The sequence below is a fragment of the Mustela nivalis genome (assembly GCF_964662115.1).
Source record: "Mustela nivalis genome assembly, chromosome: 9".
In the NCBI taxonomy this organism is placed as follows: domain Eukaryota; kingdom Metazoa; phylum Chordata; class Mammalia; order Carnivora; family Mustelidae; genus Mustela; species Mustela nivalis.
In genome coordinates, this window is record NC_139028.1 from 26,986,936 (window position 1) to 27,014,635 (window position 27,700).

The window sequence follows — 27,700 nt, forward strand, 5'->3', positions numbered from 1 at the left end:
CAATGTCCATAACCCCACCCCCCTTCTCCCAAACCCTCTCCCCCCAGCAACCCTCAGTTTGTTTTGTGAGATTAAGAGTCACCTATGGTTTGTCTCCCTCCCAATCCCATTCTTCTCCACCTTTTTGTTCTGTTTATTTTTTTATTGTGTCATGTTAGCCACCATACAATACATCATCACTTTTTGATGTAGCATTCCAAGATTCATTGTTTGCCTGTAACACCCAGTGCCCCTTGCAATAGGTGCCCTCTTTAATGCCCACAACCAGGCTACCCATTCCCCAACCCCTCCCCTAAAATCCTCAGTTTGTTTCTCAGAGTCCATAGTCTCTCATGGTTCATCTCCCCTTTCAATCTCCCCCCTTTTCATTTCCTTCTCCTAATTGAATAGTAGCATTACATAATAAACATGTTGTTTCCTTTTTCCCATTTTCATTTTTTCCTCTACAACATGGTGAATGGTCATCATTTTGGCAGACTTTTCTCTTTTACCTTTGTACAGTCAAACCAACATGTAACTGATCATTTAAAAAAACATTTTTATTGTATGGCTGGGTAAGTGAAACTCAGAATAGTTAGATTTACCTAAAGTCACACAGCTTTGTAAAGATTTAGTCTAAATTCTTAACCTTCTGATATCATGTCTACCACTGTTTGTAGTCTGTTTTGCTCTAATTTATTTATTTTTAGTTTCAAGTTTTTATATAAATTCCTGGTAGTTAACATGCAGTGTCATATTAGTTTCAGGTATAGAATTTCATGATTTGTCACATGCATCCAACACCCAGTGCTCATCACAACCAATTTCCTCCTTAATTTCCATCTCTCATTTAACCTATCTCTTGCCCAAGTCCCCTACAGCATCCTGTTTGTTGTCTTTTGTCAAGAATCTTTTTTATATTGCATGGAGCAATGGGTGTAGTGCATAAACAATGAATCTTGGAACACTGAAAAAATAAAATAAAATAAATAAATTTTAGAATTAAAAAAAAGAATCTGTTTTATGGTTTGCCTTTCTTTTTGCCTCCCACATTCGTTTTGTTTTTTTAAATTCCATATATGTGTGAAATCATATGGTATTTGTCTTTCTCTGACTGACTTATGTCACTTAGCATAGAACACCAGTCAGGTTATTTAATTGGCTAACAAAATCCAATTGTGAGAATTTATTTTCTGGTATAGGATGTTGGATTATTTTTATTTTTAGGAAACACAAACAGATGACTACTTCAAAAATCATCAGTCCTTAATCAGGTGATAATTTAAATATTTCTAAGATAACTTTAATAAAATTATTATTTTACCTGTTTTCTAATTTCTACTCAAGATTTAGGTATTGTTAAATTTAGCATAACTGGTGTGTTGGCTTGTTTTTGTTTTAGATGTTTGGTATCCCTAAAATCCTGACTATGGTTTATTTATTAATTTTTAAAAAATAATTTTTTAAATTGAAGTATAGTTGACATACAATATTCTGTTAGTTTTATGCATAAAGCATAGTGATCTGACATTTATATACATTATCAAATCTTTACCATGGAGTGTAGTTGCTATCTGTCACCAGACAGTCACTGACTTATGGTTTTAAATGAAAGACATTAAGGAAGGCTTGTGATCTGATGAGTACTGGGTATTATATGCAACTAGTGAATCACTGAACACTGTGTCAAAAACTAATGATGTACTATAGGTTGGCTAACTGAACTCAGTTTAAAAAATGACCTCTGACACCACATCCCTTAATCGTTATATCAACATGCTTTATTTTCACTTAACAAGTTCCATTTCTTAAAATAGTTGGTTTTGGTTGTAGGTTTTGTTTGTTTGTTTCCTTTTACTTACTGTCTCTTTTGATGCAATTGTTTTGCCTATTGAAACACATGTGTCAATATGTAAATGTTCTCTATTGATATTCAGGAACTGTTATAGACATTACAAAGATGCATCCATTTTGTTCATATTTTATCACTATTTGAGGTACCTAAAAGTATATGTTAACACTGGTCACTAATCTTCTTTTAAGAGGTCTCAGAATTCAAATGCAATCTGCTTCAATTTCAAAAAGACTTTCAGAAATGGCAGTTTTTTATTTCAGAAAGGATAAACTACCTTTTGAACTAAATTCCACTTTTCAAATTATTTGGGGGGAAGTTCATTAAAATTGTTATAAATGTGAGAAAACAAAATTTATTAAAGTTCAGATTTGCAAAGATTTTGTAAAAGCAATTAGGTGACAGCTTTCTGATTAGTAGTTTAAACACTACGCAGGTATAGGGACTTTTTTTTTTTAAGCCAGAGAACCAAGTCAGGTCGGTCACACACATAACATAGAATATCCCTTATGGTTTTTCCTTTTTTGAGTTATGTGAATGGCAATAAAAAAAGGTATAAGAGGAAGTATGAGTCTATTGAAATTGTCCCAGCTAGGAGCTAAGCAGGGAAGCCATGAGATTTGTCTGTACCTATGTCCTAGGACAGAGCTGTCTCTGAATCAGTGTGCAAGCTTGGCTTTCTAAGCAATAACAAAAATGATCCTCCTACTTCAGAACTTCAGAACTGGAAGCAACGTTGATTACATTCTGAATTTTCATGTAAACTTTCTATACATGAGCAGGTGTTGCTCAGACCAGACTTAGAATAGGCATGATCAGGTTCACTGTTGTTCAGGTGTCATGAAAAGCAGAAGTACAAGAAGCTTTGAGTTCCATGTCCTTTTAATTGCTGAATCCCTAAATCCCTAAATTTATTAAATTTATTGAACCTCATTCTGTACTCTTCCTGACACTGCCTCCTTAAACACACACACACACACACACACACACACACACACACACAAACACCTACACACAATGTTCTAGTTATATTATATGAGATATTGAGTGTATGATATGGAACCCACTTTCAGGTAGATGGTTCCTGGTTCCAGCTCCTGAGAGGAAGGGGACTGAGCAGGAAGTACTTTTGAATCTAGGAAAAGGAAATAGTTATTGCTTTTAACATTTGCTTGGAAAAACACATACAAACATGCATGCATATATATACTGAGACACACACATACACATTCACTTGCAGACACACACACACACACACAGTGTTTTGTACCTCTGACTACCTAGCAACATGTGGCATTGGAGAGTATGTCACAAATATATAAGGCTTGGGGGGAGACAAGATGGCGGGGAAGTAGGAGGAGGTGCCATTTCAACCCGTACTCTAAAGTGAGCTGATTACCTACCAAAGAACTCCAATCACCCATGAAATCAGCCTGAGATCAGAATTATACACGTCTGGATCTCTATAGGGGCAGAAGACACCAGTGGGCAGTGTTTCTGTGTTTTTGTTTTAGTCCTGATAATATATATATCTTATACTTGGGGTTCTATTTGACAAGGTTCTTCCTTTTTTTGCCTATATATATATTTTTTTTTCTCTTGTCATATACTTTTATCAGTCTTTTTGTTTGTCTGTTTTTGTTTGTATAGTTTGTAAATCTTACCTTGGGGCCCATTTGGGCTGAACCTTCTCTCCCCCCCCCCCACCATGGGACATTTCTTATTTATTTATTTTCAATTTATTTATTTTCAGAAAAACAGTATTCATTATTTTTACACCACACCCAGTGCTCCATGCAATCCGTGCCCTCTATAATACCCACCACCTGGTACCCCAACCTCCAACCCCCCGGCCACGTCAAACCCCTCACATTGTTTTTCAGAGTCCATAGGCTCTCATGATTCACCTCCCCTTCCAATTTACCCCAACTCCCTTCTCCTCTCTAATACCCCTTGTCCTCCATATTTGTTATGCTCCACAAATAAGTGAAACCATATGATAATTGACTCTCTCTACTTGACTTATTTCACTCAGCATAATCTCTTCCAGTCCCGTCCATGTTGCTACAAAAGTTGGGTATTCATCCTTTCTGATGGAGGCATAATACTCCATAGTGTATATGGACCACATCTTCCTTATCCATTCGTCCGTTGAAGGGCATCTTGGTTCTTTCCATAGTTTGGCAACTGTAGCCATTGCTGCTATAAACATTGCGGTACAGATGGCCCTTCTTTTCACGACATCTGTGTCTTTGGGGTAAACACAGCTATATGTAGAAGAATGAAACTCGACCATTGTCTTACACCGTACACAAAGATAAACTCAAAATGGATAAAAGACCTCAATGTGAGACAGGAATCCATCAGAATCCTAGAGGAGAACATAGGCAGTAATCTCTTCGATATCAGCCACAGCAACTTCTTTCAAGATATGTCTCCAAAGGCAAAGGAAACAAAAGCGAAAATAAACTTTTGGGACTTCATCAAAATCAAAAGCTTCTGCACAGCAAAGGAAACAGTCAAAAAAACAAAGAGGCAACCCATGGAATGGGGTTGCATACATAGTCCTTTAAGCCTTGCTGGTCTTGGAAACTCTTTATCTCTCCATCCATTTTGAATCTCAGTCTTGCTGGATAAAGTATTCTTGGCTGCATGTTCTTCTAATTTAGTGCCCTGAATATATCCTGCCAGCTGTCTCAGGCTTGCCAGGTCTCTGTGGACAGGTCTGATGTTATTCTGATGGGCTTTCCTCTGTACAAAAGGAGCTTCTTTGTCCTGACTGCTTTCAAGAGGGTCTGCCTACAATTATAATTCTTCATTCTTACTATTAGGTGTCTTGAGGATTTTTGAGAATCTATAATCTTGGGGGCGGGGGAGCCGTTCTGCCTCTAGTACATGAATGCTGGTTCCATTCACGAGATTGGGAAAATTTTCATGGACAACTAGTTCCACTATATCTTATAGACGTCTTTCTTTCTCTTCCCCTTCAAGGATTCCAAAATTTCTGACGTTGGAATGTATCATGGCATCATTTATGTCCCTGATTCTGTTTTTGTGGCTTCTAAGCTGTTTGGTCCAGGCTTCCTCCTGATCCTTTCTCTCTATCTTTTTGTCCTCCAGATCACTAATCCTATCTTCTGTCTCAGTTACCCTAGCTTTTAGAGAATTTAGATTAGATTGGCACTCATTGAGAGCATTTTGAACATCATCCCTGGTGGCTTTCAGTTCTGCCCTAATCAATTCCGTTTGGTCACCCATGGCTTTCTCCAACCTAGCTATCACCTGGATAATTGTTAGCCTAAATTCCCTTTCCGACATATTGTCTATGTCAGTAGCCATTAGCTCAGTTGCAGAAGGCCCATCCTCTGTATTTTTCTTCTGTTGGGCATTCCTCCTCCTAGTCATTTTGGTGAGAGATGCCTGAACAGATGTAGCTGGATGTATGGATTGTGGTGCAGTCAAGGTGCACCCTGGAATGCTTCTGAGCAATCAGGATTCTCCATCCAAATGAGAGAAAAGAGAAAAGAAAATTTAAAAGAGAGAGAGAGAGACAAGAAAGAAAGGGAAGATAAAAGAGAAGGCTCAGCCCAAATGGGCTCCATGGTAAAATTTATGAAGTATACAAACAGAAACAGACAAACAAAAAGACTGATAAAAGTATATAACAAGAGAAAAAAAAATATATATATGCAAAAAAAGGAAGAATCTTGTAAAAAAGAACCCCAAGTATAAGATTTATATACCTTCAGGACAAACACAAATACACAGAAACAATGGAGAAAGAAAAAGATGGGAGAGTGGTTATAAATTCTCAGTGTGGGTGAGGAAGGTTATTTTGATTCTTCCTGGATGTATCTTGATATCTTTGTTAAAGGACTCAACTTTCCTAAGATAAAGGGGGATTAAAAATTGGTTTACCTATAGGGGTAGCATTGATTGGGGAAAGGGGGTTAGCTTGAAGTTTAACTCTATCTAAATATTAGAAAATAAAAATTTAAAAAAGGAATGAACTAGACTAAACTAAACTAAAATTTTTTTAAAAAACTTAAAAAATAGAAAAGCAAAAGAAAAACATGGGTGTATGTATCAAAAAGGTCAGGTTAGAAGGTTATTATGGAATTTGATGTACTGGACATCTCACTGTGATGGTAAATAGGTTAAAAAATTTCTATATAAAAAAAAAAAATGAACCAGAATAGTGGGAAAGAGTTAAAAATAAAAGTTGTATCTATGAAGTAGTGGTGGTTGTTCTCTTGTAGTCTTTTTTTTTTTTTTTTTTTTCTTTCCTGGTTGGTTTTCTGGAAGAGGGGCCTGCCACGTGGGTTTTCAGTCAATGATGTTCCCTGAGTTAAGTCCTCCAACCCCCCTCAAGGGTGTGGACTCTCAGGAAACTGGTTTTTTCAGGCTTTTATTCTCTGGAGGTTTTCATGTTCGTTCACTTGTTTTCTCTTGCCTTGACTGCTTTTGATGGTTTTTGGAGGTTTAGAGGAAAGCAAACTGCACCCCGACCTCCCTCTCAGAGGGAAGCCTCAGTCTGCTCCCCTGTGTGTGCTGCAGGCCCATGTAAATTCCCCCTTGGCCACTGACAGAGCAGGTTCCAAGTCGCGGTCCCTGGGGACACAGAATCTCCTGCTTGTACCCCAAACCATGGCTGCGGGAGCTGTCTTGGCAGCTCCAGACTGCCAGAGCGGTTCCAACAGTGTTCACACACTGAGATTTTCCAACTGGCCTGGGCTGGGAGTGCCTGGCCTTTCCAGCTCTAAGAGCGCTGGGTTTGCACACACTTCTGCAAGGGGAGGGTTTGGGGCTCGTGCATTTGAGGCTCTGTTAGCAGGGCACAGCGTTCTGCTGTCCTGCGAGTCTCCCAGCCCCTCACAGGAGCCGGACCCCATGCATTCTCTGGCAAGCTGGCAGCTCAGGTACCAAGACCTGGTTTCTCTGCTGCACTGCCTCTGGCTCAGCACCAAGGGAGGCTGTCCTGGGTCTGGGGACTTATGCCCCATCCCTAATTGCCCTGGTTCCCACAATTTACCCACATAATCCTTGCTCTTTTTGAGTGCTTTCAACCAGACTCCAAGTTAATGCTGGTCCCCAGATGCAGGGCACTCTCGTATTGGGGTATTACTTTCCAGTCAGTCGCCTCTGGTGGCTCCCTCCCCTTTTGTTCACCTTCCAATATCAGTCTGACATTCCCACTCCACTCTACCTGCCCACTGGCATCTTCTGCCCCTGTAGAGATTCAGACGTGCATAATTCTGAAATCAGGTTGATTTCATGGGTGATTGGAGTTCTTTGGTAGGTAATCAGCTCACTTTAGGGTACAGGTTGAAACGGTGCCTCCTCCTACTTCCCTGCCATTTTGTCTCCCACCTATTTGACAATCTTAAACTTGGGCCCAAGTATACCCGACACAGCGGAGTAGGGACTTGGACCCCAATCCAGATTACAGTCAGAGTTTTTAAAGTCAGAGTAGGGGTGGACTCAGCGGTGGGTGAGGACAAAGGGGATATTCAGAAGGAATATCAGGATAAAGAAGAGTCAGGATATTGGAGGTCTGGTTGTTATCAAGCCAAGGTCATTTTTCCCTCTAATGGGGCACAAACATGAAGACAGTTGGGAGTTTCCTGGTGGAATATCACATTTCTCCTATCAAGCGTCCTTTTTAGTGAGATTTAGCACTGAGACATTTGTAAACTGAGGGAGACTCCTGTCTTGCAGGATTGTTAACTATTTGTTTACACATACTACTGAGGGGAGGAGAGAGGGCGCAAGGTGCCAGCTTTTGCTTTGTCAAGATGGCTGTACTTATGTCAGAGCTAGATTCGAGGTAGGTACACCCTTGTTTTTCTTGGTATCCACAGTTACATGAATACAATTTAAAAAAATAAACAGGTAAAGTAGCAGGGCTGGAGGACCTGGAAACAGCTAAATCACTCCTGGTTTTTTACTTCTGTGTGCAACTCCTCTATGGATTTTAAGTTACAAAACCCTGAAATAGCAGTTCGGAGAGCAATGACAACATGAAAAAAACATTTGGTGGATAATCCAAACTGCGACAGTTTCCATTCTTCAGTGGGATGTTGGATTATTTTTCTTTTGACAAAACACAAAAAGATGACCACTCCAGAAGTCCTTAATCCTAAATTATATTCCTGAAACTAATATTAAACTATTTGTTAACTAACCAGAATATAAATAAAAGCTTGAAACAAAGAATAAAGTTTAATCCTTCATTATAATTTAAATATTTCTTTTTTTACTTTTATTTTATTTTTAATTTTTTATTTTTTCAACGATCCAAGATTCATTAAATATTTCTAAGATAACTTAAATAATGCTTAGTATTTTATCACTTTTCTGATTTCCATTCAAGATTTAGCTATTGTGAAATTTAGCATAACTGGTTTGTTTTTTGTGTTTTAGATGCTCGATTTATTTATTATTTATTTTAAAAATTAATTTTTAATTGAAGTATAATTGACATACAATATTCTTTTTTGTAATTTTTTTAGTTTTTAATAAACATATAATGTATTATAAGCCCCAGGGGTACAGGTCTGTGAATCACCAGGTTTACACACTTCACAGCACTCACCATAGCACATACCCTCCCCAATGTCCATAACCCCACCACCTTCTCCCGACCCCTCTCCCCCAGCAACCCTCAGTTTGTTTTGTGAGATTAAGAGTCTCTTATGGTTTGTCTCCCTCTCAATCCCATCTTGTTTCATCTATTCATTTCTTACCCCCAAACCTCCCATGTTGTATCTCCACTTCCTCATATATTCTCTTAGTTTCACATGTACAACATAGTGATCTGACATTTATATATACAACCAAATGCTCACCATGAAAAATGTAGTTATGATCTGTCATCACAGAGTTATTGACTTATTCTTTTAAATGACCTGCCACATCACATGCCCAGACCTCCATATCAACATGCGTGATTTTAATTTGACAAGTTCTATTTATACAAAATAGTTGACTTTTGTTGTGACTTTTAATTTTGTTTTTCTTTTACTTAGTGTCTTTTTTAACTTAATTTTACCTTTTCAGTGTTCCAAGATTCATTGTTTATGCACCACACCCAGTGCTCTATGTAATTCATGTCCTCCTCAATACCCACCCTCAGGCTCTGTTTTTTTTTTTTAGAGAAGATTTTTTTTTTTTTAAGATTTTATTTATTTATTTGACAGACAGAGATCTCAAGTAGGCAGAGAGGCAGGCAGAGAGAGAGAGAGGAGGAAGCAGGCTCCCTGCTGAGCAGAGAGCCCGATGCGGGACTCGATCCCAGGACTCTGAGATCATGACCTGAGCCGAAGGCAGCGGCTTAACCCACTGAGCCACCCAGGCACCCGATGAAATTGTATTCCTTATTGAAAAAGGTGTGTCAGTATGTAAATAGTGTTTGTGCTATTCAGGGACCCTTATAGACAGCTCAAAGGTACATCCAATTTGTTATTTATTTTATCACTATTTAAGGTACCTAAAAGTATATGTTAACCCTGGTCCCTAATATTTCATTTGAGAAGCCTTAAAATTCAAATGCAATCTGCTTCAATTTCAGAAAAAAACTTTCAGAAATGATAATTTTTTTATTGCAGAAAGTATAAGCTTTTGAACTTAATTCCATGCTTTCACATTATTTGGGGAAAAGTTCATTAAAATGGTTGCAAAGTTATAAATATAGTTTATAAAGGTAAGATTTACAAAGTTTTCAAAAAAGTAACCCAGCTGACAGCTTTCTGGTTAGTAACTTAAGCACTATATATGTTTGGGACTTTTTTTCAAAAGGATGAGAACCAAGTCAGGTGTGTTATCCACACAAAATAGAATATCCACTATGGTTTTTGCTTTTTTGTGTGTTGTGTGAATGGCCATGAAAGAAGTTAGGAGAGGAAGTACGAGTCTATTGAAATTGTCTCAGCTAGGAGTCAAGCAGGGAAATCATGGGATTGGTCTGTATTTGTCCTAGGACAGAGCTATCTCTGAATCAGTGTGAAAGCTTGGACTTTCTGGTCAATAACAACAACAACAAAAATGATCCTCCTACTTCAGGACCAGAAGCAAAGCTGATTACATTCTGAATTTGTTTCATGTAAACTCCTTTTAATTGCTGAACTCCTAAGTTTTTTGAATCTCATTCTCCACTCCTCCTGACACTGCCTCCTTCAACACACACACACACACACACACACACACACACAATCATGAAGTCTTTTATTTCATGAAATTGCTGCCCAACATTGATTGCATGTTATGGAACCCACTCCTGAGAAGAAGAGCTGAGCAGGATGTACTTACTGAATTGAGGAAAGGAAGTGGTTATTGCTTTAATCATTTCCTTGTTCAGTGTAACACACATACACATGCACACACATATGTATACACACACACACACACACACACACACACACACAGCATTTTGCACCTCTGAGTACCTAGAAATGTGCAGCCTTGTGGTATATGTCACAAATATAAATAAGGCATAGCAAGAGAATGATATAAATGTAGGTTTTCATAATCCAACAGAGTAGATAGATTCTAATTTCAATTCTATATGATCAAAATTACTTCTGAAATTGATTTTGTTGAATTGGTGTCCATGTTGGGAGACACACATGCTATTTTCCCCTGAGTCTGGCATAAGCTGATTTTTCTTTGTCCTTTGGGGCATGTTATTGTGTTATCAGCTGATCACCAGGTGAAGTAGTCAATTTATCTGCAGGGCTTAGTTGTAAAAATATGTGCCTTTATTTTTTTAAGATTATTTATTTACTTATTAGAGAAAGATCACAACTAGGCAGAGAGGCAGGCAGAGAGAGAGGGAGAAGCAGGCTCCCCACTGAGCAGAGAGCCTGAGGTGGGGCTCCATCCCAGGACCCTGGGATCATGACCTGAGTGAAAAGCAGAGGCTTTAACCCACAGAGCCACCAAGGTGCCCCTTTAAACATGTACCTTTAAGCATGAAAATCTTACCCAGTGTGAAGTTTTACTTTCTGAGGAAAAGACTCTCATCTTCCTCAGTGAGTAGAATGTGGGGCATCGAAGGGGCTGGGGAGCCTCTGTCTCTGACCTAAAGTTAAATTAGCCCACTCAAATATTAATATAAAGATGTGCAGGGTGTTACAATTGCCCTTAATGTGTTTTAGTTTTTCTGCTCTGTCACATCAGTAAGTTCTTATATTTCAATGGAAAATAAAGTGAGATAAAGAGGAGAGAGAAGCTTAGTTTCATTTCCTTGTTGAAACTGATGCTCAGGTGTTTTCATGGTTTGTCACAGATTACAATTTGAAACTGGTAGAGCTGAGACTAGGACTTGGTGTTTTGATTCTACATATACCAGCTTACTCTTTTTATTATTATTGTTAATGTGCTGTATTTTTAAATATCCATGAAATATGAAAATGGTTTCCATGAATAAAATGTCTCAGAACACAAATGAAAGCAACATGCTAATCTAAGCAAATTTTCGAGAGTATCTTTCCCACTTTATATTCGGAAGCTCTGTTGCCTAATTTAGAATGTGTGAGTATATTCTTATTTTATATTGGTCACCGCAATATGTGGAAACACATCAGGGTAGACTATAATAATCATTTCCACATTCTCCTCATCCTTCTTCTGGCTGGATGTGGAACACCATGAGGGCCCACTTAAGAGATGAAGCTGTGAACAAAAGCTGGGACATGATTGTATCAGTATTGTGGTGGAGAATGGGAGGACTAGGGGCACACAGAGGGCTCTGGGACCTGAAATACTCTGTTTATAGGTCTGTAAGTTTATTGTAAGCTGTTCAGTTTATGATAATGGTTGAAGTGTATATTTTGTAGACTTTGATGTACGTATGTATGCTAACTGCTAACTATCATGATAAATTATGGCTGAAAAACTTGGATTCTACCTGGATTTAAATTACATATTTAAGGAATCAATAAGCCAAGACTCAGAAGAACGGGTCAGGTGAAGGGAACAGCCTTCCAAGTACAGAACAGAATGGCTCACACAGAAAAAACCAAAACTAGAGTAGTGTGGAGTAAAGTAAACCAGTCTGGTGCAGAGACCGTGCATTTACTACACTCAATGAAGACCTTCCACCAGGTTCTGCAGGAGGAACCAAGTCCCTAGAGAACCCTATTGTATCAGTTTATTATAGGCTGTATGTCATTATGTTTAGGTTAAGGTAAAGAGGAGATGGTTCTTATACATACTATGTAATTTCATTTTCTTAACCCTTTCTTTATTCTTGATAAAGCCTTAAAGAAATTCTTTAGGTATACTTAAAAAACTTTCTTTAGGTAGAAAAGATGGATATATTTAGGCATACAGAAAGTACTGCTTCAATCCCTAGAGTTAGTATAAAGCATAATGATTGAAACAGACCCAGATACCAAATGCATAATTCAAGTTGAGAGGTGAATCAGCAGTCAGTAAATTTGCATTGAGTCCAGAATATTGGGTTAGAGGGTTTTATACCTCACCTGCCTGGATCAGCACTGTTCTTAAATTAGTGTAGACCAGAGTCTGAAGGTCGAAGTCAGGTTAGCCCAGTTAAGTAAACTGGAGAGAGAATAAGCAGTTGACCGTGTGTGTGTGTGTGTGTGTGTGTGTGTTTCTGTACTCATTATGTAATTATTCTGGGTTTTATCTTTGTATAAATTGGTCACAGTGTTGGGATGTTGACATGATTGGGAAATTTTTAAGCCTTTTTTTCTTTGAATAGGTTTTCTGGTTCTTTCGAACTCTCTTCTCCTAATGGGATTGCTGAAATGCATATATTGATTCACTTGGTAGCATCCCATAAGTCTTTCAGGATTTCTTCAGTATTTTTTGTTCTTTTTCATTTTGCCCTTCTGTCAGAATAACTTACAGTGACTTTTTTACATTTAATAAACATATAAAATTTTTATTTAATAAGTATACATCAATTAAGCTTGAGGAAACACAAGAATTTTAGAACATCGTATAAGATACTGTATCTGGGTTACTTAAAGCATGCTTCATAGGGAAGATCTATATGACCCTGCAATTGCACTCCTGGGTATTTACCCCAAAGATACAGATGTAGTGAAGAGAAGAGCCATCTGTACCCCAATGTTTATCACAGCAATGGCCACGGTTGCCAAACTATGGAAAGAACAAGATGCGCTTCAACGGACGAATGGATAAGGAAGATGTAGTCCATATACACTATGGAGTATTATGCCTCCATCAGAAAGGGTGAATACCCAACTTTTGTAGCAACATGGATGGGACTGGAAGAGATTATGCTGAGTGAAATCAGTCAAACAGAGAGAGTCAATTATCATATGGTTTCACTTATTTGTGGAGCATAACTAATAGCATGGAGGACATGGGGAGTTAGAGAGAAGGGAATTGGGGGAAATTGGAAGGGGAGGTGAATCATGAGAGACTATGAACTCTGAAAAACAATCTGAGGGGTTTGAAGTGCTGGGGGGGGGGTGGGAGGTTGGGATACCAGGTGGTGGGTATTATAGAGGGCACGGATTGCATGGAGCACTGGGTGTGGTGCAAAAATAATGAATACTGTTATGTTGAAAATAAATAAATTTAATTTTTTAAAAAAACATGCTTCATGTAAGTCATCACTGAATCATAGCTGTGGCACTTTCTCTCTTTATTATCATCATCCAGAACATTAAGAAATGTATCATCAAACTATTTTCACCTAGACACCTGGTATTCCTAGATTCATAATCAGAATAGTTCCCAAACTACCTGTGCACTATTTCCATCTGATTTTCACAAAGTATCCAGATTTTTTTAAACTTTACTTTTTCATTGTTCCAAGATTCATTGTTTATGTATCATACCCAGTGCTCCATTAAATATGTGCCCTCCTTAATACCCACCACGAGGCGCATCCAACTCCCCAACCCCCTCCTCTCCAAAACCCTCAGTTTCTTTCTCAGAGTCCACAGTCTCTCATTGTTCCTCTCCTCCCCCTAATTCCCCCAACTCCCTTCTCCTCTCCTTGTCCCAGTGTCCTCCGTGTTATTCCTTATGCTTCACAAGTAAGTGAACCATATGAAAATTGACAGTCTCTGGTTGACTTACTTCACTCAGCATAATCTCTTCCAGTCCCATCCATGTTGATACAAAAGTTGGGCATTCATCCTTTCTGATGGAGGCATAATATTCCATTGCATGTATAGACCATATCTTCTTTCCACAGAGATGTTTAATCAAATTCACGATCCTGTCTTTTCTTCAATCTACTTTGCTGTTGAGCTCCTCTGCTGAATTTTTTAGTTCAGATATTGTATTTCTCAGCTCCATGATTTCTGTTTAATACTTTAAGTTTTCTGTCTCTGTGTTGTAATTTTCTCTTGGTTTGTGTATTGTTCTGTGACTCCAGTGAGCATCTTAGGACAGTCATTTCAATTCTCTGTCAGGAAAATCACATATTTTCATTTCATTAGTGTCAGTTTGTGGATTGCTCTTATTCCTTTTTGGAAAGTATTTCAACTTGTCTTCATTTTCATTGATTCTCTACACTGGTGTCTGCACATTAGACAAAACACTCATCTGTCCTGACATTCAGGGTCTGGCCTTGGACTAGAGAAGGTATCACTAACAAGCCTGGCCAGAGACTTTGGAGGCCTCTCAATTTTGTGCAGCTTAACCCTCTTTCTTTGGTATTAGTTGCAGTGCCCCCAACTTCTCCCCATGCTCCCTCCCTCACCCCTGTCTTCATCGATTGTGTCTGTGTTCTAAAACAAACAGGACTGAAGCCAATCACTCAGGCAGCACACAGGTAAGTTGTAATGCTTGCTGGATGCATAGGGCACATTTTTTTCCTCACCAGAGAGAAGCTGCAAAAAAGAGCTTTTCAATCACTTCCTCTATGCTGAGCCAGGGGAAGGAGCTCTGGTGGCTTCCAGTCCACACATCATCTCTCTGTCTCTCTCCCCAGGCAAGTGAAGTATGCTGTTTCCTATATCCCCTCTACTTTCTGACACAGACTATCTAGAAACAAGTCTTCTAGGCACATGTTTTAAAAGTTGGGGCATTGTACAGATGGTGCAATTCTTTCCCTCCCCAGGAAGAATCCAGGAACTGGGTTCAAATTGTTCCAATTTGAAGGTACGGTGCAAGTATAACTGTTAAAAAAAAAAAAGAAAGAAAAAGAAAAAGGATATCTAGAATTTCCCTAAAATGTTAGAGAATGTGTCTACATTCATTGTTTAACTGGGATCAGGCCTACTTTAACACTGTCTGGATTTTTTAGAACAAGAATATATGTATGTGAATCATTTTTGAATCAGTGTGTCCATGGAGAGTAGGAAATTCTAGAGCTTCCTCTTCTGTCGTGTTGCTGACCTGGAAATGGGAATTTATTTTTGGCTCCTCTTGGGGGATGTCTGATCCCTCCAGTGGAGTGTAACCTTGACTAAAACTTTGAGCACCAAAGGAACTAGAGACACATTATGGTCCTCTGTGAAAATGCAATCCTCTCAAGACCCTATTACTCCAGAAACCATTGCCTGCATAAGAAACATAGCAAGCTTCTGCCCTGTTTATAATTGAGGACATGATATCATTGCCCTCACCTTAAGTTTTCTGTGATTTACCAAGTGCAAAATGATCATAATAAAGGCTGTTTATTTTGGTCTGCTGCTTAAGAGAACTCATAGTCAGAAATTATTGTCTGTGGTTCAGAAGGAATTCCAGGGCTCATCAGAAATTAAGTGTGGGTTGTGTCCTCATAGAATCGAAGGGAGCAAAGCCACAGAGATTAAATCTGCCCTTTCAGGAGCACAGGGGTAATACCGGTAAGGAAGGACCAAGGTGTTCTTGCCTAAGGAGGGTGAGTTTCTGAATTCCATTTATACTCATGTCTTTTGCTTTATTTTTTAAAAGATTTTATTTATTTATTTGAGAGAAGCAGTGTTTGAGAGAGCAGGAGCAGAGAGAAAGGGAGATGAAGACTCCTTGCTGAGCAGGGAGGTGGATGTGGAGTTTCATCCCAGAACCCTGGAATCATGACCTGAGCTGAAGGCAGACGCTCAACTGACTGAGCCACCCAGGTGTGCCTACTCATGTCTTTCTTTTATGATGAAAGTCTAGGAATCAAAGATGCCAATTACTTTCCAGTTCTTTGCAGTCCTCAGACTCACATGAAATAGGTAGAAGGTCCTGTTTAGGGGAGGGTGATGGAGCAAGGAAGGTTTAGAAACATTATTAGGTTTCAAGGATGCAATTTATTGGCCAGTTCCATTGATGGAACTCTCACTCTTCTACATCCATTCTTTTTACGCTGTACATGGGGCAAAACTTGAACTCTCCTAGACTCTGGTCCTTTATTTTTGGATTAGACAGTGTTCTTCATTCCCACCACATGAAGTCCAATACCCCTGAAAGCCAGCACCCATTTGGTGGGGTTGCTGCCTCCATTTTCCTGGTTAGGGGAGGGTTTATGTGTTCAAAGAATTGAAATGAGAGAAGGCAATTCCCTTCTGGCCCAATCTTCTCCTTAACTTTTGGTTTTGACAGCAGTCCTGTTGGCATATGGAAGCATTAGTCTTCATTTTGTAGGCCAAGTTTTAGTGCTATTTGTTTTACAGCTTATAGAGTGTCTAATAAGAAAATGTCCATGTCACTAGATTTATGATAATGACAAAGCAGATTATGTGGGTCCAGTCTGGGGTAGACTCAAATATTCCCAGTACAAACCCAACTTCTGTGAGAGGAGATATGGTGGATAATGTTAATTGTTCTCCATGTAACTTTTTTCTTCTGTGTTCACATATCTCCTTAGAGAAGAATGCCTGCTGAAAATGCTTCCTTTGTGACTGAATTTATTCTTATGGGGCTAACAGACTTACCATATCTCGAGCCCCCCCTGTTCTTCCTGTTTCTACTCATGTATGTGGTCACTGTGTTGGGAAATTTGGGCTTGATAACTCTAATCCTGCTGAATTCACACCTACACACCCCCCATGTAATTTTTCCTGTTGAATCAGTCCTTCATAGACCTCTGTTATTCTTCTGTGTTTACACCCAAAATGCTGATTAACTTCACATCAAAGGAGAATATTATCTCCTACCTTGGTTGCATGACCCAGCTTTACTTTTTCTGTTTTTTTGCTATTTCTGAATGTTATATGCTGACATCAATGGCCTATGATCGCTATGTGGCCATCTGTAACCCACTTTTATATAATGTTGCCATGTCCCCTAAAGTGTGTTCCATCCTTATGCTTGGTTCATATTTGATGGCGCTTTTCGGTGCCATGGCTAACACAGGATATGTGCTGAGACTGACCTTCTGTGATGCAAACACCGTCAACCATTATTTTTGTGACATTCTCCCTCTGCTCCAGCTCTCCTGCAGCAGCACGTATTTGAATGAGCTCGTTATTTTCATTTCGGTGGGCATAGATATCATTGTGCCCAGTGTCACCATCTTTGTCTCTTATGGTTGCATCCTGTCCAGCATCCTGCACATCAGCTCCCCTGAGGTCAGGTCCAAAACCTTCAGCACCTGCAGTTCCCACATATTTGCGGTTTCTCTCTATTTTGGATCTGGTGCATTTGCGTATCATCAGCCATCTTCTTTTGGGTCGATGGGTGAGGGAAAAATCTCTTCTGTCTTTTATACCAATGTGGTTCCCTTGATGAACCCCTTCATTTAAAGCTTGAGGAACAAAGATGTTAAACTTGCTCTGAGAAAAACCCGAAGTGGGAGAACATTTTGATCAAAATCACTGTCCCTGGGTACAGTTACAGGACTGGTATATTCGATTTCTTTTGTCAGAATAGTTTAGTAGGAGTGTTCATATCCTGTATCTTTGTTACCACCCTGAAGGAAATTTGATTTTCCTGTCAGTTTGTTTACAATGTTTTTGGGTGGATACAGTGACAAGCTAGGGCTCCCCAAGTCCTTCCTCTGCTTCAGGGAATCTGGGATGGAAACTGTGTAGAGGTGTGGCAATTCTCAGTGTGTTAGGGTATGTACTCCCCACCAACTGAGAGCCTCTTCCTTCTTGTTTTGTCTAGGGCTACTGGTCCAGTAGACTCTAATTCCTTGAGAGCCATATAGTGTATATAGTTCACCAACATGTTGCTATAGCCAAATTCATTACCATACTTGAATATGAACTTGACTAAGTGGTCATTGAGGACAACCCCAGTCCCAGGATCAAAGGTGGAAGATTGGGTGTCATTTTTAATGTTGCAAGTGACTATCTGATCCTCAGTGAAGCCCAGGATGCCCTTGAGGGGGTCCTCTGATGCCTGCTTCACCAGCTTCTTGATGTTATAGTACTCAGCAGCTTTCTCTAGGCATCTCAGATCCACAACTGACACACTTTGGGGTGGTGACATGGAAGGCCATGCCAGTGTGCTCCCTATTCAGCTCAGGGATGACCATGCCTACAAACTTGGTGGTATCAGTTTAGAAGCCGAAATAATGTTCTGGGAAGCCTCTCAGCTATCATGCCACAGTTTCTCAGCTGGGCCTGGCAGGGTCTTCTTGGTGGCAGTTATGGCAGGGACTATAGTCATGAGTCCCTCCACAATACCAATTGTCATGGATGACCCTGGCCAGAGAGGCTAAGCAGCTGATTCTGCAGGAGGCATTGCTGACAATCTTGAGAAAGTTTTCATACTTTTCATGGTTCACACCCATCCCAGACTTCAGGGCATCGGTAGAATGGGCAGAGATGCTGATCTTCTTGGCCCCAACTTCAAGTAAGGCACAGCCTTCTGCATTGGACTCCACAGCATACTCAGCAGCAGCATCTCCTCATTTGATGTTGGTGGGATCTCGGTCCTGGAAGATGGAGGTTTGCTCTGTATCGATGACAAGTTATGTTTTTTGCCTTGACTGTGCCTTTGAGTTTGCCATGGATGGAATCATACTGGAACATGTATGTTCCAGTTGAGGTCAATGAAGTTGTCCTTGATGGCAACAGCATCCACTTTCTCACAGTTAAAAGCAGCCCTGGTGACCAGGTGCCCAATACCACCAAATATACTTACTCCAACCTTTACCATCTTGTCTTTGGGATGTTGCTATCACTGCACCAGGAGATGTGGCTGTGTGTTAGACAGGGAGGAGCAGAGAGCCCAGTTTGTTTCCAATTTCTTTTTTTTTTTAATTTAATTTTATTTATCCATTTGAGAAAGAGAGATAGTGAGAGAGAGAATGAGAGGGGAGAAGGGCAGAGGGAGAAGCAGGCTCCCCATGGAGCTGGGAGCCTGATGTGGGACTCAATTCCTCGAATCGAGGATCATGACCTAAGCAGAAGGCAGTTGCTTAACCAACTGAGCCACCCAGGTGCTCCTGTTTCCAATTTCTTGATAGAAGATCTTCCTTCCTCATCATTTTCACAATGTCTTCTCCTTTTTACCTCTTTAACCATTTATAAATAACATAATGAATAAATTTATCTGTTTTTTTTTAATTTTTTATTTCTCTTCAGCATAACAGTATTTATTGTTTTTGCACCACACCCAGTGCTCCATGCAATCTGTGCCCTCCCTAATACCCTGGTTCCTCCCTAATACCACCTGGTTCCCCCAACCTCCCACCCCCCCCCCGCCCCTTCAAAATTTTTACTTTGTTATGGAATTTGTGGGGTTTTTTTCTCTTGGGGAGGATTAACAGTTCTGTAAATCATCATGTAAAGTAACAGCTGGGTGATTTTGTACCTATGGGGGAGAGTTACTCACACTGTGCTATTGCAATCAGGAATCAGATAATGTGTACTCCTGTCTATACACTTCCCTGGCTTATAATGTGTCTCCTTGAAATGTCACTGTTTCACAGATACAGCAGATTCCAGAACATCCATAAAATATAATCCACTTTCCACCTAAATGCTATGTGTTAAGAGTCTCTTGATAGAGGTTTCATATTTACCATAGGGGACACAAGTGATCCTCAATATATATTTATTGCATAGACATGATACTGAAGCTGAGGAAAGTTAATGAATAACATTATAAAGCTTATTAAGGAAATGTCTAGATAAAGTGTAGCCTCCTGATTTTAAGTCTACTGCTCTTTCAAATATATACTTTTGTCTACTTCATTTTATTATTTTTATTTTTAGTTTATTTCAATAATCCTAAAATATGAGAACATTTTTTATTTTGAAAGTTGACTGTGCTTTGTTGGTTTACACATAAATATCCCTCAGGGTAATGATTGCTTTAAGAAAGTAATGTGATAGTTCTTTTCCTTGTCCAAGAGAAATCCTATTCAGCTAGCCTAGTAGAGAGATGATTGATTGAAACAAGAAGCTTTTTGCAAATCAACTAAAAAATATTTTAGAATATTTTCAAGTACTCATAATTCAGAGACGAGGGCATCGGAGAGAAAGGAACCCAGCAGGAAACATTAGGCCACAACCCAAAAACCACATGGAAAATAAACAAGAAATCTCTCTGCAGGAAAAGACTATGAGATTTAAAACCACCTTTCATCTGACTTTGTCTCCTGCTTATTCAGAGTACTGCAATTCTGCCTTCCATCATGTCCATACAGCTGTGATAAAACTTACAATGCATGAGGATCCTACATTAATCAAGTTTAAGGGAATGAAGGCCAAAAGGCCAGATTTGTCTCCACATTTATGAGGAAGCAGGAACCCAGAGAACAGGAGCTTAAATAGTATTTGGTATTCAAAATTCAAGTCAAGATGAAGGGATTTAGAAAGCAAAAATGATGGAGAAAAGACATCTCTTTTTGTGACTCTTCCTTTCTAGAAGGCTCTTGAAATAGTATGGGACCACAGGATTTCTCTGGATAGGATAAAAACACAAGTCATTTGATGTTTACACTAGGTGATGGGTATTAAGGAGAGCCCATGTTGTGATGAGCACTGGGTGTTATATGCAAATAATGAACCCTTGAACACTGCATCAAAGTCTAATGATGTAGTATATGGTGGCTACATGAATACAATAAAAAAATAAACAGATATAAGTAACAGGGCTGGAGGACCTGGAAACAGCTAAATTACTCCTGCTTTTTTATTTCTGTGTGCAACTCCTCTATGGATTTTAAGTTACAAAAACCCTGAAATAGCAGCTGAGAGAGCAATGACAACTTGAAAGAAACATTTGGTGGATAAGCCAAATTATGACAGTTTCCGTTCTTCAGTAGGATTTTGGATTATTTTTCTTTTGACAAAACACAATAAGATGACTACTCTAAAATTCCTTAATCCTAAATTATATTCCTGAAACCAGTATTACACCATTTGTTAACTAACTAGAATATAAATAAAAACTTGAAACAAAGAAAAAATTTAATTCTTAAGTTATGATTTAAATTTTTTTTACATTTTTTTATTTTGATTTTTTAATTTTCTTTTATTTTTTCAGAGTTCCAAGATTCATTAAATATTTCTAAAACACCTTAATTATACTTAATATTTTACCACTTTTCTGATTTCCATTCAAGAATTAGCTATTGTGAAATTTAGCATAACTGGTTTATTGTCTTCTTTATGTTTTAGATGTTCGAATTATTTATTATTTATTTTATTATTATTATTTAAGATTTTATTATTTATTTGAGAGAGAGAGATCAAAAGTAAGCAGAGGCAGTCAGAGAGAGAGAGAGAGAGAGAGGGAAGCAGTCGCCTTGCCAAGCAGAGAGCCCAATGTGGGGCTTGATCCCAGGACCCTGAGATCATGACCTGAGCTGAAGGCAGAGGCTCAACCCACTGAGCCACCCAGGCACCCCAATATTTATTATTTATTTTAAAAATTAATTTTTAATTGAAGTATAGCTGACATACAATATTCTATTAGTTTCACATCTACAACATAGTGATCTGACATTTATATGCACAACCAAATGCTCACCATGAAAAATGTAGTTATGATCTGTCATCACAGAGTTACTGACTTACTGTTTTTAAATGACCTGTCATACCACATCCCCTGACCTCCATATCAACATGTGTGATTTTCATTTGACAAGTTTTATTTGTACAAAATAGTTTATTTTTGTTGTAATTTTTAATTTTGTTTTTCTTTTACTTAGTGTCTGTTTTTTTTTAACTTAATTTTATCTTTTCAGTGTTCCAAGATTCATTGTTTATGCACCACACCCAGTGCTCCATGTAATATGTGCCCTCCTTAATACCCACTCTCAGGCTGTTCTCTCTTTTTTTTTTTTTTAAGATTTTATTTATTTATTTGACAGACAGAGATCATAAGTAGGCAGAAAGGCAGACAGAGAGAGAGGAAGGGAAGGAGGCTCCCGGCTGAGGATCCTGAGATCATGACCTGAGCCCAAGGCAGAGGCTTTAACCTACTGAGTCACCCAGGCGCTCCCCCCAACCCAGGCTCTGTTTTGATGAAATTGTATTACTTATTGAAAAAGGTGTGTCAATATGTAAATAATGTTTGTGCTATTCAGGAACCCTTATAGACATTTCAAAGGTGCATCCACTTTGTTATTTATTTTATCACTATTTAAGGTACCTAAAAGTATATGTTAAGCCTGGTCACTAATCTTTCATTTGAGAAGCTTCAAAATTTAAATGCAATCTGCTTTAGTTTCAGAATTCAGAAATTTATGTATATATATATATATATTTCATTGCAGAAAGAATAAGCTTTTGAATTTAATTCCATTTTTTCACATTATTTGGAAAAAAAGTTCATTAAAATGGTTACAAAAGTTATAAAAACAGTTTATAAAGGTAAGATATACAAAGCTTTCATAAAAGCAACTCAGCTGACAGCTTTCTGGTTACTAATTTAAGCACTGTACATGTTTGGGGCGTTTTTCTTTTTTTTTTTTTTTTTTAGATTTTTATTTATTTATTTATTTGGCAGATCACAAATAGGCAGAAGAGCAGGCAGAGAGAGAGAGAAGGAAGCAGGCTCCCCACTGAGCAGAGTCCAATGTGGGGCTCAATCCCAGGACCCTGGGATCATGACCCGAACCAAAAGCAGAGGGTTTAACTGAGCCACCCAGGCACCCCTGGGACTTTTTTCAAAAGGAGGAGAACCAAGTCAGGTGTGTTATACACACAACATAGAATATCGACTATGGTTTTTGCTTTTTTGTGTTATATGAATGGACATAAAAGAAGTTAGGAGAAGAAGTTTGAGTCTATTGAAATTGTCACAACTAGGAGTCAAGCAGGGAAATCATGGGATTGGTCTGTACCTGTCCTAGGACAGAGCTGTCTCTGAATCAGTGTGAAAGCTTAGACTTTCTGGTCAATAATAATAAAAATAAATGGATCCTCCTACTTCAGAATTGGAAGCAAAGTTGATTACCTTCTGAATTGTTTTGTGCAAACTTCATTCATGAGCTGCTGGTGCTGCTCAGACCAGGCTTGTAGTGGGCATGATTAGGGTTCACAGAGATTCAGGAGTCATGAAAAGCATAAGTACAAGGGGTTCTGAGTTCCAGGTCCTTTTAATTGCTGAACCCTTAAATTTATTAAACCTCATTCTCCACTCCTCCTGACAGCCTCCTTCAACACACACACACACACCCCACACACACGCAGTCTTGAAGTCTTTTATTTTATGAGATTACTGCTCAGCATTGATTGCATGTTATGGAACCCAGTCCTGAGAAGAGGACCTGGGCAGGATGTACTTAATGAATTGAGGAAAGGAAGTAGCTATTGCTTTAATCATTTGCTTGTTCAATGTAACACACATACTATGCAAACACATATGTGTACACACACACACACACAGAGCATTGTGTACCTTTGAGTACCTAGCAATGTGCGGCATTGGGGTATATATTACAAATATAAATAAGGCATAGTAAAGAGAATGATATAAATGTAGATTTTCATAATACAACAGAGTAGATAGATTCTAATTTCAATTCTATATGATCAAAATTACTTCTGAAATTGATTTTATTGAATTGATGTCGATGTTGGGAGACATAAATGCTATTTTCTCCTGAGTCTGGCATAAGTTGGTTTTTCTTTGTGCATTGGGGCATGTCATTGTGTTATCAGCTGACCACGAGGTGAAGCAGTCAGTTTATCTGCAGGGCTCAGTTGTATAAAATATGTACCTTTAAACATGAAAATCATAGCCAATGTGAAGTCTTACTTTCTGTGGGAAAGTCTCTCATCTTCCTTAGTGAGTAAAATGGCTGGGGGCATCAAAAAGGGTGGGGAGCCTCTGTCTCTAGCACAAAGTTAAAGCCCATTCAAACATTAATATAGAGATGTGCAGTGTGTTACAATTGCTCTTAATGTGTTTTAGTTTTTCTGCTCTGTCACATCAGTAAGTTCTTATATTTCAATGGAAAATAAAGTGAGATAAAGAGGAGAGAGAAGCTTAGTTTCATTTCCTTGTTGATGAAACTGATGCTCAGGTGTTTTCATGGTTTGTCACAGATTACAATTTGAAACTTGTAGAGCTGAGACTAGGACTTGGTGTTTTGATTCTACATATACCAGCTTACTACTTTTATTATTATTGTTAATGTACTATACTTTAAAATATCCGTGAAACATGAAAATGGTTTCCATGAATAAAAGGTCTCAGAACACAAATGAAAGCAACATGTTAATCTAAGCAAATTGTCGAGAGAGTATCTTTCCCACTTTATATTCGAAAGCTCTGTTGCCTAATTTAGAATGTGGGAGTGTATTTTTATTTTATATTGGTGTCCGCAATATGTGGAAACACATCAGGGTAGACTATAATAATCATTTCCACATTCTCCTCATCCTTCTTCTGGCTGGACATGGAGCAACATGGGGGCCCACTTAAGAGATGAGGCTGTGAAATAAAGCTGGGGCATGATTGTGTCAGTATTGTAGTGGAGAATGGAAGGACTAGGGACACACAGAGGGCTCTGGGACCCGCAATAATCTGTTTATAGGTCTGTAAGTTCATTGTAAGCTATTCAGTTTATAATAATGGTTAAAGTGTATATTTTGTAAACTTTGATGTATGTATGTATGCTTACTATCATGGCAAATTATGGCTGAAAAAGTTGGATTCTACCAGGATTTAAATTAAATATTTAAGGAATAAATAAGCCAAGACTCAGAAGAAAGGCTCAGGTAATGGGAACAGCCTTCCAAGTATAGAATAGAATGGCTCACACAGAAAACAAGATGGTGGGAAGTAGGAGGAGGCGCCATTTCAACCTGTACCCTAAAGTGAGCTGATTACCTACCAAAGAACTCCAATCACCCATGAAATCAACCTGATTTCAGAATTATGCACATCTGGATCTCTACAGGGGCAGAAGATGCCAGTGGGCAGGTAGAGTGGAGTGGGAATATCGGACTGATATTGGAAGATAAACAAAAGGGGGAGGGAGCCACCAAAAGCGACCAACTGGAAAATAATACCCCAATATGAGAGTGCCCTGCATCTGGGGACCAGCATTAACTTGGAGTCTGGTTGAAAGCACTCAAAAAGAGCAAAGTATTGTGGGGGTAAATTGTGAGAATTGGGGCAATTAGGGACAGGGGCTTAAGTCCCCAGACCCAGGACAGCCTCCCTTGGTGCTGAGCCAGAGAGAGTGCAGCAGAGAAACCAGGTCTTGGTACCTGAGCTGCCAGCGCACCCAAGAATGCATGGGGTCCAGCTCCTGTGAGGGGCTGGGAGCCACACCAGATGGCAGAATGCCATGCCACACTAACAGAGCCTGAGATGCATGAGCCCCACACCCTCCCCTGACAGAGGAGCAGGCAAGCCCAGCGCTCTTAGACCCGGAAAGAACAGGCACTTCCAGCCTGGGCCAGTGAAAAAATCTCAGAGTGCGAATGCTGCTTGGAACCTCTCTGACAGTCTGGAGCTTCCCAGACAGCTAATGCTGCCATGGTTTGCGGTACAAGCAGGAGAACCTGTGTCCCCAGGGACCGCGACTTGGAACCTGCTCTGCCAGTGGCCAAGAGGGAATTTATATGGGCCTGCAGCACATACAGAGGAGCAGACTGAGGCTTCTCTCTGAGAGGGAGGTCAGGGTGCAGTTTGCTTTCCTCTAAAACTACAAAAACCATCAAAAGCGGTCAACTCGAGAGAAAACAAGTGAACAAACATAAAAACCTCCAGAGAATAAAAGCCTGTAAACACCGGTTTCCTGAGAGCCCACCCCCTTGAGGGGGGCAGAGGACTTAACTCAGGGAACATCATTGACTGAAAACCCACGTGGCAGACCCCTCCCCCAGAAAACCAACCAGGAAAGAAAAAAAAAAAAAGACTACAAGAGAACAACCACCACTACTTCATAGATACAACTTTTATTTTTAACTCGTTCCCACTATTCTAGTTCATTTTCTTATATAGATCATTTTTTAACCTATTTACCATCACAGTGAGATGTCCAGTACATCAAATTCCATAATAACCTTCTAACCTGACCTTTTTGATACATACACCCGTGTTTTTCTTTTGCTTTTCTATTTTTAAATTTTTTTTTAATTTTAGTTTAGTTTAGTCTAGTTCATTCCTTTTTTATTTTTATTTTCTAATATTCATATAGAGTTAAACTTCAAGTTAAACCCCTTTCCCCAATCAATGATACGCCTATAGGTAAACCAATTTTTAATCCCCCTTTATCTTAGGAAAGTTGAGTCCTTTAACAAAGGTATCAAGATACATCCAGGAAGAATCAAAATAACCTTCCTCACCCACACTGAGAATTTATAATGACTCTCCCATCTTTTTCTTCCGCCAGTGTTTCTGTGGTTTTGTGTTTGTCCTGATAGTATATAAACCAGGGATTCCTTTTGAAAAGATTCTACCTTTTTTTTTGCATATATAAATATATATATATAATATTTTTTCTCTCTTGTCATTTACTTTCATCAGTCTTTTGTTTGTCTGTTTCTGTTTGTATACTTCATAAATTTTACCATGGAGCCCATTTGGGCTGAGCCTTCTCTTTTATCTTCACTTTTTTTCTTGTCTCTCTCACTCTCTCTTTTTTTAAAATCTTCTTTTCTCTTTTCTCTCGTTTGGGTGGGGAATCCTGATTGCTAAGAAGCATTCCAGGGTGCACCTTGACTGCACCACAGTCCATACATCCAGCTACATCTGTTCAGTCATCTCTCACCAAAATGACTAAGAGGAGGAATGCCCAACAGAAGAAAAATACAGAGGATGGGCCTTCTGCAACAGAGCTAATGGCTACTGACATAGACAATATGTTGGAAAGGGAATTTAGGCTAACAATTATCCAGGCGATAGCAAGGTTGGAAAGCCATGGATGACCAAATGGAATTGATTAGGGCAGAACTGAAAGCCACCAGGGATGATGTTCAAAATGCTCTCAATGAGTTCCAATATAATCTAAATTCTCTAAAAGCTAGGGTAACTGAGACAGAAGATAGAATTAGTGATCTGGAGGACAAACAGATAGAGAGAAAGGATCAGGAGGAAGCCTGGACCAAATAGCTTAGAAGCCATGAAAACAGAATCAGGGACATAAATGATGCCATGATACATTCCAACGTCAGAATTATAGGAATCCCTGAAGGGGAGGAGAAAGAAAGAAGTCTATAAGATATAGTGGAACTAGTTGTCCATGAAAATTTTCCCAATCTCGTGAATGGAACAAGCATTCATGTACTAGAGGCAGAACGGTCTCCCCCCAAGATTATAGATTCTCGAAAGTCCTTGAGATACCTAATAGTAAGAATGAAGAATTATAATTGTAGGCAGACCCTCTTGAAAGCAGCCAGGACATAGAAGTTCCTTTTGTACAGAGGAAAGCCCATCAGAATAACATCAGACCTGTCCACAGAGACCTGGCAAGCCAGAAAGAGCTGGCAAGATATATTCAGGGCACTAAACGAAAAGGACATGCAGCCAAGAATACTTTATCCAGCAAGACTGAGATTCAAAATGGATGGAGAGATAAAGAGTTTCCAA

General features: G+C 39.0%; 1 protein-coding gene and 1 pseudogene across 2 annotated transcripts in view; one reads left to right on the forward strand and one right to left on the reverse strand.

The window, feature by feature from the left end:
- The window catches only part of LOC309841033 (olfactory receptor 8B8-like), a gene marked incomplete at both ends in the record, with an annotated part of 127,746 nt that overhangs the window by 49,222 nt on the left and 50,824 nt on the right, over nucleotides 1-27,700 (reverse strand).
- LOC309841023 (olfactory receptor 8B3-like) lies at nucleotides 16,623-17,556 on the forward strand (annotated as a pseudogene). The gene has a single exon. The product of its transcript is annotated as an olfactory receptor 8B3-like (transcript).